Source organism: Chlamydotis macqueenii, chromosome 11 (genome assembly GCF_036417535.1).
Source record: "Chlamydotis macqueenii isolate bChlMac1 chromosome 11, bChlMac1.mat, whole genome shotgun sequence".
NCBI lineage: Eukaryota > Metazoa > Chordata > Aves > Otidiformes > Otididae > Chlamydotis > Chlamydotis macqueenii.
Genome location: NC_141566.1, coordinates 23,058,079 through 23,071,740, shown reverse-complemented (window position 1 = coordinate 23,071,740; position 13,662 = coordinate 23,058,079). Strand labels below are relative to the sequence as shown.

General features: G+C 35.9%; 1 protein-coding gene across 4 annotated transcripts in view; it reads left to right on the top strand.

Annotated features, from left to right (window-relative positions):
* ZC3H12B (zinc finger CCCH-type containing 12B) overlaps nucleotides 1-13,662 on the top strand; it is a 28,749-nt gene that overhangs the window by 758 nt on the left and 14,329 nt on the right. Inside the window, exon 1 of one of the 4 annotated variants that reach the window (XM_086756134.1) lies at nucleotides 5-107. The exons of the other annotated variants lie outside the window; for them this stretch is intronic. The gene's annotated coding sequence lies outside the window, so the exon portion shown is untranslated. Of the gene's footprint in view, nucleotides 1-4; nucleotides 108-13,662 lie in introns of those variants that run through there. 4 annotated transcript variants of the gene reach the window in all.

Below are 13,662 nucleotides of genomic sequence, written 5' to 3'. Positions count from 1 at the left end.
ACCCTCCTGGGGACCTGGCGCTGTTGTTCTCGCGGGTGCCTGCGGGAGCGTGCCTGGAGTCCAGGAGGCGGTTGCGGCAGGGCGGTTGAAATGGCCTGGGCAGCTGGGTACGGAATCGGGAAATTCGCCTGGTTTAATTTGGTAATTATAAGGAGGGAATGCGAAGGCCGCGTTAGCACGCTGTTTAGGAAGATGATCAGTGTCTGAACATCAAAAGGGTAGCAAGAAACTTGCACTAGCGAAAGCAAGGTGGTGAAATAAGAAAATTACTTTTGTAGAGGGTGGCTGATGATCACTACTCGCATCCTTCCATTTTCCTTTATAGTGCAAATACGAATTAGGAACTGGTCACTTACTGCAGCATGCATGACGTCTGAGATATTTTTTTCTAATCAGTTCACTTTAAAATGCTGGTTTTCATAGCTGTCTGCTTTTCCTAATTGTCATTTAATCCTTTGAAGATTATATTCCGCAAGACCTGTGTATTTCCTTCACAAGCTAGCAAACAGTAAAATTGAATCAAAAGCTATACTGTATCTTCTTAAGTTGATAAATATGGATCTAAATTAGTTTGGGTTTATTGAAATACACGTGATGCTTTTTTTATTTTTTTATTTTTTTATTTTTTAATCTTGCAGTGTGTTTCAGTGATTTGCATGTATTGTGCATATTGGGAAGTAGAAATAGAAAGAAAATTGAAATCCTGGTCATTCATGAACTTCCATTATGCTTCTCAGTAGTGCTGAGTGCTTGGGAGCGTGCAGCATTCTGGACCAAGCATGATTTCTTATACTTTGTATGTTTGCTTATTGAAATGGATGTGTCTATCAAGTAGTCATTTTTGTATAGGAGGTATCTGTTATTAGTGAGATACTTTTTTTTTTTTTTTTTTTTTTTGTCTGTCAGATGTTACAAATAGACTATAGTGTGTAGAACTGAAAGGTGTATTTCACAAGTGTAGCTAATGTCGTTTATAAATTATCTTTGTTTCTTGCTGGAAAAATGGGTTAGTGGGAATGTCAAGGTCACCCTGATATTTAGAACAATTTCTAAATTGAAATATGTATTTTCTTCTTCACTGTCATATGCTACTTTATATGCAGATGAACTAGTAAAAAACTAAATTCTTACTGTCAGCTGCTGTGAATGAGGTAAGTTCTGGCTTTCTGTTCTTTGAACTTTCCAATGCAAATTATTCCATTGTAGACATCTTCTGGTTTTTACTTTCCTAGCCACTTTACAGTTTGCAACTGAAATGTCGTTTTGCTAAGCACTTATAATTCTTCTGTAGATCTGTGAATAATAGAAATAAAACAAATAGCTTCTGTCACTTGCACTTTGTTACTGTTTACATCAAGAGCAGAGGCATTGGAGCTTTTAGGAATAAGGAAGTCAGCAGGTAAGTTCAGTTATGGAAGCAGGGCTTGGAAAGGTGAAGAAATGTAATTTATAAACTCAGAAGAGGTTTCCAGGTGTTGCTATGTTGCGGATTAGTTTGATATATTCGTTTATCCATCTCATAATGTAAAAAGAAGTATAAATGGCTGTAATGCTTCTTAGACCTCACACACATTCCTGAGAACGTTACCATCTTTTGATCATGGAATCTGCTACACATAAAGGGCTTTGAAGAGCCTTGTGTACATGGCTGGACAAATATGTATCTTTATATAGATGAATTTAGATTTTTTTTCTAAGTTTAGTGTACAAGGCTATTTTTTTTTTCTAGGCATTATAGATGAAAAACATGTTCGAGTAATAATACTGGTATTTAAAAAATTCTTTACATCTGTTAATGTGGGGTTCTTTTATTTCCTGTGAGTTGTCCCTTGTTATTGCTAAGCTATATTTGATATGATATATTAATGGTAACACAGATAATTCATCTGACAGTAAGAATACCATGACTACCTTTACTGATCTAGGCTTTCTGATGCCATGATATGTAGTATTGTGTTTGATATATTTTGGATTTAGGAAACACATTTGGAAGTGCAGAGCTAAGCAGTGTGGCGTCTCCTAAGATGTAGTATTATTGTTTTGAGGTGAACAATTTGTTAATGAGATTGGCCATAATAAGAAAAACTCTTCATTAGCTGTCAGTTTTGATTCAAATATATACGTCCTTTCTGTTTAAACAAGTACAAGTATTCTGTTCAAACAAGTACTTCAGCTAAGTGTCTTTGATTTTTAAAGGTAGCTATTGTATTTAATTTTCTTACATGAGCTATTTTTGACATTCCTTGCTAGCAAAGCAGGTTGAATCACCATGTCAAAATAAAACCTAGGCTTTACATGGTTTGTTGTGGGCCCTTTCTAGAATTTAATTAAGATATCATGGTACAGTATAACTAAAGCCTTTTACAAATCCTAGCACAGACCAAGGTGCTTGTTGGTTACATAGTTGAAGTGTAAGAGCTCCTTTTCCACATTCAGTCCATCTGCAGAGAGTCTTCTCATCAAGATTAGTGTCTGTTCTGACTATCTGAGTCAACTTCTATTTCAGTTGTCTGGAGAGCAATGCTGGAGTATCAGCCTTAGGGTAAAGCCAAAAGCTTAGACTCTAGTTGGTTTTAGTAAGGACATCTACAAGAAATTTAACATATATACTCCTTTAACAAGTGCACGGACACCTCAACCGGGTCACATAAAGTCAAAACTAAATCTGAGAATTTTAAACTAAAAATCCATGTGTGATTGGCCCCTCTGACTCCCCTGCCTTTCTCTCCACGCCCCCCCCCCCGAGATCAAACACTAATTTCAGACTCTTTGCCAGGTCTTTCCCTTTTCTGACTTCTGGGTTGTCCTGGTTTAAAAAATGAACAAAAACCTCCACCCCCTGAAACAAAATAACCCACTATGCCAAAAAACCCTTCCTCTCTTAGGCCTAGTCCATATAAAGATCTCTCCTTAGAAAGCGAGAGATGAAGTTGCTGTAGCATAGGGATTTGCTGTTTTCAATTTCAAAAGCAAAGCAGTGGGCTTTTTCTCTTGTCTTCTTGAAGATGGCTTTCCAGCTTCTTCATCTTGGAAATGAGCAGTGTTGTCATGATAAGAATGAAGGAATCTAAGAATAAAAGAATAATTTGTTTGGATTGGACTTCAGGAGGTCATCTAGTCCAACACCTTGCTCAGAGCAGACCTAATTAGTGATGAACTGACCTTGTTTTTTCAAAAGCAAGATAACAGGTGTGAAAATCTGGAGCTGCAAGATGCCTTCAAGCTCCTCTTGCTGCTTTCTATAAAGGTGCTGTTTGATGCTTACTGAGTAAGGTATCTCTCTCTGCTTCTGGCACTTTTTTAGTAGCTTCTAAAGTGGTTGTTCCAGCGTACGTCCTAACAGCTGAGTACATCCTGTCTCTTGTTGGGTGGCATAGCATGTGAGGGTCCACTCAGTATATTGAGACCTTTAGAAATAGAATATCCTTTGTTTTTTAGGTTTCTCTAAGATTGCTTTTGGATGAGAATTTTGGTTAAAGGAACATTTGGCTTAGTCTGTCAAAGCAGTGCTCTAAATATTCAATTACAAAATTAGAATTGGTGTAAGTTAGAGATGATAAGATGCATCATATCCTCGATGTGTCTTCAACTTAGGTGAAATCACAACTTTTTTTTTCCTTCCCAGAGCATTAATAAGTCATTTAGGCCTGCAGAGTAGGTAGTACCAAATATCCTTCAATCAGAATGTGGATTAGGAGAACCAGTGTATTGATTTGGTTCTGAATACATGATCTGAATACATGATCTCAAATACATGATCTCAGTTTATAAGGAACTGCTGACAAGTAATCTTTTAAAGGGTTATGCTCCTGCCTCTATTTTATTTGTTGTCAACTGAAGTGTAAATGTTGCCTTTGTAAGGTCAACACACTTTCTGAGTAGTAATAATGCTAGCTGTAACTGCGTAAGATTATTAGAAAGAGAAGACTGGTGGAAAGAGGTACTAAATTATTGTTAGAACACCTTTTTTTTGGATGGGTGCTTACTGTCTACTTTCTTTTTTCTTCTATCTTAGGAAGCATGGTTGAATACCTAATGCAATAGAAATAGTCCATTTCCTTCCCTTCAGAAGTCTGTCCTGTACTTTATACTTGTCTTGTGCTCAGCACTACCTGTTTTTTTCTAGGTCAAGAAATGGGTTAACTCCATATGCAAATAATGTATCTTAAGAAACAGCTAAAATGCCACTTCCTCTGATTATAATTTCAATTATGTCCATCCTGTCCCTTTGAGTTTGTAATTGTGAGTGTGACAAAACGCATTGTTTGAGGTAAGATGCTTAAATTCTATATACCTTTGTGTTTCTCTTCAGTTCACACTTTTTTGTAGTTGACTCTTTCACAGGTGATTTCAAGTCCTCTGTTTATGTGACATGTTAGACACAGCTTGCTTTTATGTATAGTGTAATACTGATATCTGTGATTGTTTGAAGTATTTAGTGAAAAAACATTGAAGTACCTCAGAGATTGAGGTGATACTGTAGTTTCTTAGTACAATTTTTCAGTTTAACAAAACTCCACAATATGCTAAGAATAAGATGAAAATGGATACCTTCCTAGCAGGTTTTCTATTCTATGATATTGTTTCTGTCATGTGTTTTGAATTAACTCCTGTAGTTATCACCAGAGCAAAATTACTTCTTTGCAAGTTTAGCCTTGGTAAAGGCTGTAGATTTGGGCCTAGGGATTCATTGCATATTTGCACAACAAAGAATATGTTGTTTTATTTAATGATCCAGATCTACTGTGACCTTAGTGTTTAATAGATTTTTATTTTGGATTTTCCGAAGTGGCCATGGTTTCTCAAACTTCTAGCTAATTGAAATGCTTTTACTCATTTCCCTGTTGTCTCTTAACAGGATCATGTTTTTCTTTTCCCGACATTGTCTGAAATGGTCTCAGGTTAATTTCTGAATCCTTTGTGAAATGTTAGCCATGGAAAAGTGCAATGGATGTTCAGTCATGCTTTTTAAACTTGTCGGACAATCCTGCAGGGCAGATACCTAATGTTTGTGATGTACAATGTTACAGTTTGAGCAGAGTTAGAAAAATTAATTTCTGAGCACCTTCTTTGAGGTCTTATTTCTGATGCAGCAGAGTGCTATGCTTTTCTGTTTAGTACCTTGCTTATTATGGGGAGGTTGAGCATAATAGCATAGTAACTCTTTGTTCTGCTAAGCTGAACAAGGAAGTTTTCATCAGGGACTGACAAAAAAAAAATCTGTAACCTTGTAACCTGCTGAAATCCAGTGTCCGATATGCAAAGGGTTTTTGTTTTTCGGTTTTTGGGGGTTTTTTTGCTTGTTTGTTTTTGTTTTTGTGTTTTGGTTTTGTTTTGTTTTTTGTTTTGTTTTTTTTTTGTAGGTCTTGATCACTAAAATTGTTGTAGTATTTAATCTAATTTTGCTCAAATAAAAAGGCACGGTTGTACTCATTAACTCATTAACTTTCACAGAACGTGAAGTAAGTGGTGGCTCTTGCATGTAATTCAGCTGAATGTCTTGTTGTTTCTGAATGACACTGTCGTTCTCTCATGTCTTGTTCAGTAGTTCAGCCAAACACCTATAATTTGCATTCAGCAGTGTTGAAATGGAAAGTGGGAAATGAAGGTCCTTAGGAAGGTAGTTGCACAATTACTTTCTTGCATGACAACGTTTGTATAAGGTATTTTTGTCTATCATGGTGATTCTTTCTTGCTTTTGTGTTGCAGGACATTGTTCCCCTTTGCACAGGTGCAATTATTTTTTTTTTTTTTTTGAGATGCACTGTAAACTTGATTTGTGTTTAAAACCAAACATTTCTCCCTTAATTCCTCCCTCAAAAAAACCCCTTACCCAATACCTTTTCCAGCTGGTGTGCATGAGCCTTTCAGCCTCTTCATACTGTAGGGAGAGTCATGGACAAGCAGGTTCCTAGCTTACGCCTTTTGGTGAAGAGTCTATGGCAAGATTGCATGAATCTAGGTTTTTGTTGTTTGTGTTTTATTTTCTTTTTTGTTTGTTGTTTGTTTTTGTTTTTAACCCACAGATATTCTTATCAAATTTGAAAATTAACTGATCTGCTAGCTCAGTGGCTTAGGTTGCGTCATTGGTAGTAACCCTGAATTTCCATAGTTCTCATACAGCTTTCATCATTTGTTTTAAACTGAGCCCAAGGGATTCCTGGGACACTGAGCTACAAGTTGGTGAGGAAGAGCAACTACTGTGTGACTTAAGTTTTTGCAGCATTTGAGAAGGAAGAACTGTTTCACTTTTCTAAATTGGTCTGTGAAATGTATCAAGTGATACATTGGCCGATTCAGAACTTATACATGGGTGTGCCTATCTATTTGTGCTTTTGTGTCTGTGTATATGGTGCAAATTTTTTTCCATCACTGTTCTGTGTAGGCAGGACACATGTAGGCACTAAGAGATACAGAATATCAGGAAGGTAAAGCTTAGTGGTATTTCTGAAGTCATTGCTAGTTCTATATATTTGGATGTGTGGATTCCTCAAATTCAGTCCTCTGCACAACTGAACCCCTTCTTCCATTACAAGTATTCCTTCAGCATTTGTTAAGAAAGAATATCTTCTTCAAGGTTGGGTGGTCATTATGATTGCATTAATCTTAACTGGTGAGTTGATGCTGAAAATCTTCCTTTGCTCCTTGCATGTGTGACAGAAGTGTGCTAAGTCACATTGCTTACTCCAAAGGTGGTTAAGGGAGGGAGGAGGACAGATGCAGAAACAGAAATGGCAGATTTGCTTTTATTTTAAAACATTACATTTGAGTTGACTCAGAAAGGAGGAAATTTCTAAATAAAAATTATTTCTAACCATAGCCAGCAGGCTATTTTAAAATTGGGATTTCAATATTAATTTTAAGGACAAGATGTTCACTACTGGTGTTACCTGCTAGTACTTTACTTTAGGCTTAATGTATATCAGTGTTTTATTTCAGAGAAGTCATAATCAGTAGAAAAAGTAAAATATTTTTCTTGATATTGTTCTCAGTTTGGCTTGATAGGAGACTATGCAGTATTAGGCCTTTGATTTGTGTAAATTTAAAGTTTCTCTGTTCATTAGAATGACAGTGTTGAAACTTCCCATTAATGTGTTGAGACTGACATTGCATAGTAATGTAAGAAAAAAATCCATTAAATGGAATCAAAATGCTGTCATTTATATGGGCCTAATTATCAAGGGATTAAAAACTCTGATCTGCCATTTCAATGCTTCTGTTAAAAATGCTATTTGACTTAGTGCATGCTCTGGGAATACTGATTATACGTGTCTCTAAATTAATAAATGAGCTGCAGATCTGTGCTTGGGTCTTAGATTTAGACCATCTCTTCTAAAATGGAGAAATGAGTTGATTTAATTTATTAGAACAAAAAGTACAAAAAGCGTTTCAACATGTGTTCATTTTAAGTATCTTAAAATAAGAGTATTTCTTTAAAGATCACAAAAACTTACTCTGAGAATTTGTCTTTAGAGTAACCTCTGATCTGTGCTATAGCAGGCTTCCATGTTGAAGATCCTATTGGATGTAGTGTCTCTGAACACAGAATCATATTTTAAAAGGCTTATCTTTCTCTTTGTCTGTACTTGTATTGTTTCCATGGTTTTAGACTCTTAATTTACCATAATCGGTATGTGTGTAACCAGGAAGTTGTCAGCGTTTGTGTTAGTAGGCTTATGGACTGTCTACACTGTAATCACGAGGCATAGTTGTAGTAGATATAGACTACACCAGCTCTACCTGTTGTTTAGTTGTGAAGATGACAGAATGGGTTTCATTCATTCATGCGTTGTAGGACAAGTAACCTGGGATTGTGCTAGGTTTACACAGTTTGTATTGAAGTCTATGTTGTTTGATTTGGTTGCTCTTACTGCCTGAGATACTTAAATGAAAATTAGTTTGGATATATGTCTTTGTGTACTTTAGTCAGCTTCTGATGATGTAGAAGTAGCTACAGTAATCCAAGGCCTGGCTATTGTTTAGAATAGCCTTCTTCCAGAGAGATGCCTTTTCCTGTATGCCTGTCTCACAGGGAAGAATCTATACAGAAGAGTATGGTAATGATAAGTTAGTGAAATGAAGAGTGAAGAGAGATACTACGGCATTAAAATTCACGCTGAAACTGTGGAGGGAGCAATTTAATTGTCTTAGTAAAAAATACACCAGCTTTTTAATTCTTGTAAAGATGTTTATTTGACAGTCTAAGAAATACAAAAGAGACATTTGCAATATTTGTTCCTCACTGTGCATATGGAGTTCCCCTAGATCTTACCATTTTATGTATCAGTGTTCCCCTGTAGGTGGAGAGGTAATGATAGCAAGTAGAGGTACTTAATTGGAAGTCAGAAATAAACTGAGACCAAATATGGTTTTAGGCATAGAGTGGTACAGAGCAGAGACCTCAGCTTTCAAGAACAGGGCATCTGAGTCTTTTCAGAGTGGTGGTACTGATTACATCTGGATTGCTGGCATTGACAAAGGCAGTGACTGCTAACAGGCTTGTTGGATCAAAATACCAACTGACTGAAAAGAAATACTATCTGTACTGTAGTGGTCCTGGCTCCCAAATAGGATTGCAGATTTATTTAAAAAAAACCACAGCTGCAATTTGAGGACAAGCAGTAATCAGTTTCTGTAGCTATGCCTTTTCTAACTGTTGAGAGCTGGCTTGCTCAGGGACAAGGTCCGGACCATAGTCTGTGAACGCACATAGTGAATCTGCAGTGATAACTGTGGGGCTATAGGTAGTTCCAGGGGTTGCCATAGGTTATAGATTGGACTGTTTAGGGCTATGAAGAAGTGAGGGAGAGACCATAGTTTTTGTAGCTGAATGATGGTATTACAAGTCTGATTTCTAATCTGGAGGATGTGAAGAAAGGGTGCTGTGTTAAAGTAGCGGTAGTTACTGCTGCTGCTTTCTCTTGCTCAGTTCTTCATTCCACTATATTTGCTGGCTTAGGCGCAACACACCACTTCTTTCTTCCTATGTGCGCTCTCTCAGTGGTCCGTGGGAAAACTTGGTTCTGTGCTGTAATATTTTTTTGTTGTTGTTGAATTTTTTGTTTGTTTTGATACTCCTGACCCAACAATGAGATGACCCTTATTGTTTGAAAATCCGAAACTTGTGCATTTGGGAACAAATCCTACAATGCTCCAAGTCTCTGGATGCAGCAGAACAGTTAAGGTGCACAGATGGAGTGACTGGCTAAGGGTGGAGAGGCTTCAGTGAAAGTTGACTTGTGTCCTTTTTGTACAAAAGTGTACAAGGCTATAGAGATGGGCTCTGGAGACTGCCTGCCTCATTTTCTATCAACATAGCAGTTGATGCTAAAACAGGTTAGTTTGACAAAACTTGTCTCTTCAGAAATTGGCTTTGTGGGCTGGGTGTTTAAAGAAAATGGGGAAAAACTCCTTACTTTTCCAGAAGTTACAATGTCTATATACTGGGGTTTTTTTTGTTGGTTGGGTTTTTTTTTTAAGATACGTGATCTGTCTTGGTAGAAATTACTACAGTTGGTACAGACAGGACTTTTGGACTTTTAGTGCATCTCTGACAAGATCCTAGATAGGTATGAACAGGAGATTTTTGTAAAACACTGTGATTTTTTTTTTTTTTTTTTTTTATAGTTTGAAGATAACTAGAAGTTTATTTCTCTTAGCGGATTTTTGATTCCTGTCTCAAATATTTGAAAGATAATGGTGATCATTATGTTGTAGACCAAATATTTTCCACTGCTATGCAAGAGAGGGATGAGACAGCTAAAATTTCCATAGTTAGTGGCTTTAAACCAAAGGCTGACATGAATGAAAAAAGGCAAGAAACTAAAAGATGAGTGCTAGAAGTGGGCGTTTCCGTGTAGTGAGCTTTCATAACAGATACAACAATCTTATCACTGGTGACCAAAGAATAGGAAACCACAGCACAGGACTGGCAGATAGCAGTCCTTCTAGATATACAATACTTCCTAACACGGATTGTGATCTGAGTCACTTTCTTCTTAAGCACAACAGAAGCAAGTATGCCAGCAGCATTGATAGAAATTGTTCCTAGAATTAAATTTCTTTGCTAATCTTTTAAAATAATTTTTGAATTCAGGAATATTTAGATCTTACTATGATCAAACTGTCTTCTTGTTGAGATCTTACTTTCAGGGAAGGACAAATGAAATTTATGATAAATTGCTTATTTCACGTTAAATAACAGAAAACTAGAGATATGTATGTGGAATTGGGACAATGCAACAAAATGGTGAAACCAGTTTATATGCAATTAAGATATATTATTTTCCACCTAAGAAAGAGGGGAACAAAGTCAAGAGCAAAACTTACATAGCTGTCACTCACAAAAAAAAAAAAGGAAGTTGAAAAAAAATCATAGTCTCTTTGAGTGAGTCCAGTTGATTTAATTTCCAGTTGGGAAGGAACATATTTAGCTTGTAGTTTAAATTAATATTTAAGTGTTTATAAGAGAATGTAAATTTGATCCTCTAAAAATTGTTTAATGGATTACTTCTGCAAAATTGTATGTTGAAATAAAATCAATGGAGAAGTTAACAGCAAATATGAAAACCTAAACAACCGCCTTTCTCTTCACCATACTTTCAAGGCTCTTTCCAGTCTTAAGAACCTTTGACTGATCATTCTTAAGAGATTTCCACTGGGGTTAGACTTATTTTCTAGAGGTGGAAAAAAAGATGTAAGTTTTTAACAAAAGCGAAAAACAGTCTTGTGACATTACACTTAAAGAAATGATGACAATTTGGGAAAAAGAATGGAGATCTTTAAACCTGGACCAACAGAATCACACTGTTCTTTGTCCAATGCCAAAGCAGTACAATGTCATAAAGTTGAAAAAATCAGTCTTACTGCAGGTAAAGTGTTCCTTAATTGTAATGTTTTGTAAGCTGAGGGTGCAGTATGTTGATAACCTGTTTTTTTTTTAATGCTATGTTATAATAATTTTTGTATCTTTTGTTTAAGTTTTGGCAGGGTACAAGTTTATACATGAGACCTGATTAAAATCCATTCCAGATTAAGCTGATTGATAGATCTATGTTGGCAAGTACTTTAGTTGTAAATATACTGCTGTTAGTGCTATGTGAGAGAAAATCACCTCAGATGAAAATAGAGTACCGTACTAATAATGATACCTAAGAATTTAGAGGCATGCTTTACCAATGTGTAATATTAAAGAACAGCAAGTATCTAAATCTAACCTAATCTAAGTCTAGCCTAAACCTAACTAAGCAGCATTGGAATTTCTATTACAAATGCAAGGAAACTGTTTTTATTCCATATTGCATAAGGGATTTAAGATATTGTGTTTCTTTATTGAAAAACAGTGTTGGTTGACTCAAAACTTGACCTTTTATATATTTTTTTTAAATATGTGATTGTCATTTGCTTTAATTGGCTTGATTTCCTAAGGAAACTAGGCTTTTGAACAGCCCTCTCTGCATGCGTGTGTGTGTGTACACGATGTGCATCACAAAAAGAGCATGAACAAGTGAGAGTCATTACATTTGGCACTGTTTGGAGTAACTTTGAGATCATTAATGGTTATTGGTCAAGCTAGCCACCTTTGCTATATACTTTTCTTGCTTACTTAAGAACCACCCAGTTGTAGCTGAAAATCTTACTTTTCATCTTCATCAAAAGAAATTTACACTCTGACTATGCTTCACGTGATATAAGAACTAGGACTGTATTTTAGAATATTCAATTTTTTTTCTTCTAAACTTTTTTTTTCTCCACTGTACAGTTAATGATGGGAGTAATTACCTCTTAGTCACTCTTAAGAGGTCACAAGTGAATTGAATAGAATATGAAAGATCTTTATTCCCAAAGCAAGCAAAGCACACAAATAAATAAAATTTCAATCTAAGATATTTACCTAAAATTCGTAATTTGTAAACATTCATCTTCTTAATGCCTACCTTTAGTAGGTAGGTACTTTCCAGTGTCACTGGAAATGTGGACTGAAGTTCGTTGTATTCTGGATATATACCTACCGTCTCCACTAGTATGTAAATTTACCACAGCCAAGTCACATGTGTGACTAAAGAGCATAAATTAGAGTGCAGTCTTGCAGAATGTTACTGTTTGACTTGTTTAAGGTAATTATATATTTCTGTGTAAATGTTTCTCAGATTAATAATCTTTGTTTCACTTTGAGACAATTTTAGGGTTGTTTTTTTTGTTGTTGTTGTAAAGCCAATAGAGCCCTGTCTTAGAGATCTTGTGACTTTTTTTTATGGTTTTGATTATAAAATTTTATCACTCTTCCAGACCTGTTGTTCTCTGAAATACTCCCATAGGCAACACAAAATCACCCTTTAATGTAGAGAAATAGTCAAGGAAGAAAGCTTTCTGAGATCGGTGGTATATCGGGGCTATGATTTTCAGCATCTTATTACCTAAAAATGTAAGGATATGAAAACTCAGAATGAATGAGCTTTGGCTTATGTGCACACTGGTGGTTCTTTCATTTTTCTTTTGTGGCTTATAATGCTTTGTAAATTTCCATACCATTTTTCAGAAAAAAAAAAAAAACAATTTTTCATTTTAGAGATGGTTTTAGTACATAAGATTTTTGTTTTGTACTTATTATATTTGTTTTACATCAGTAAATTAATATATTAATGCATGCCAGCATTTCCATTATTATTCTCTTGATTTCAGTATCCACTGAACTTTGTTCTGTGGAAAAAATTAAAATTCTATTTTTAGGAAGAAAATAAAATAAATAATAAAATGAACAATGTCAAAGATGCTCCTCTTCTAGCTACATTAGACACAAATTTCCTTCCAAGACGAATTCCAATAGTTATTTTTAGTCCTAGATTTGGTATTAGTGTATATCAATGGAGTTACACTACTGTATATTAAGGGAGTATTTATCCCATTATTTGCTGTTTTGGTAGATCTCAGTAATTAAATAAGAGCCACTGGGATCTCTTGCAGAGATAGGAATCAGATTTTCCAAAGGCTTTGGAGTGGAAGTGTTTTTGGTAATGTCCTGTATATAAGTAGTTATGTACTTGGTTGAGAGCTTATGCTCTTCTGAGGAAAATTTTGTTGTCTTTTAATGCTTGGTCAGAGCTTGAAAGAGTGGAAGAGATGTGAGAGGAGATGAAAAAGGTGCATGAAAGAGATGCAAATTTGTTCTTAATTACACTAGTGACCAACAATCCCCTAAAAACCATGAGTTATACTTTCAAAGTTTTTTATTTTTATTTTTACTCCTTTTTGGGTGCATGAGAAGCTTATTAGGAAAGGACATCTCTGACCAATCTCTGTTCCAGTGCTAAAGTTGTGCCTGGTTTTTGGGTCACAAAAGTTCTCATAGGAATCCTGGGAAAGATCTTTTCATGCATACACATCTTATGTTGTCGTAGCTCAGCCCCGATCGGGACCAGACTACGCAGTCTCTCTCTCGCTCCCCCCACCCTCCGAGAGAACTGGGAGAGATGATATAAGAAAAACGTCTCAAGGCTTGAGATAAGGACGGGGAAAAATCCTTAAAGTTACCGTCACAGGCAAAACAGACTCGACTTGGGAAAAAACACTCATTTATTTCTAAAACTAGCAGGAGAATGAGACAGGGAACAAGATAACCTCCCCCCACCCCTCCCTCTTCCCGGGCTTAACGTTATCTCTACT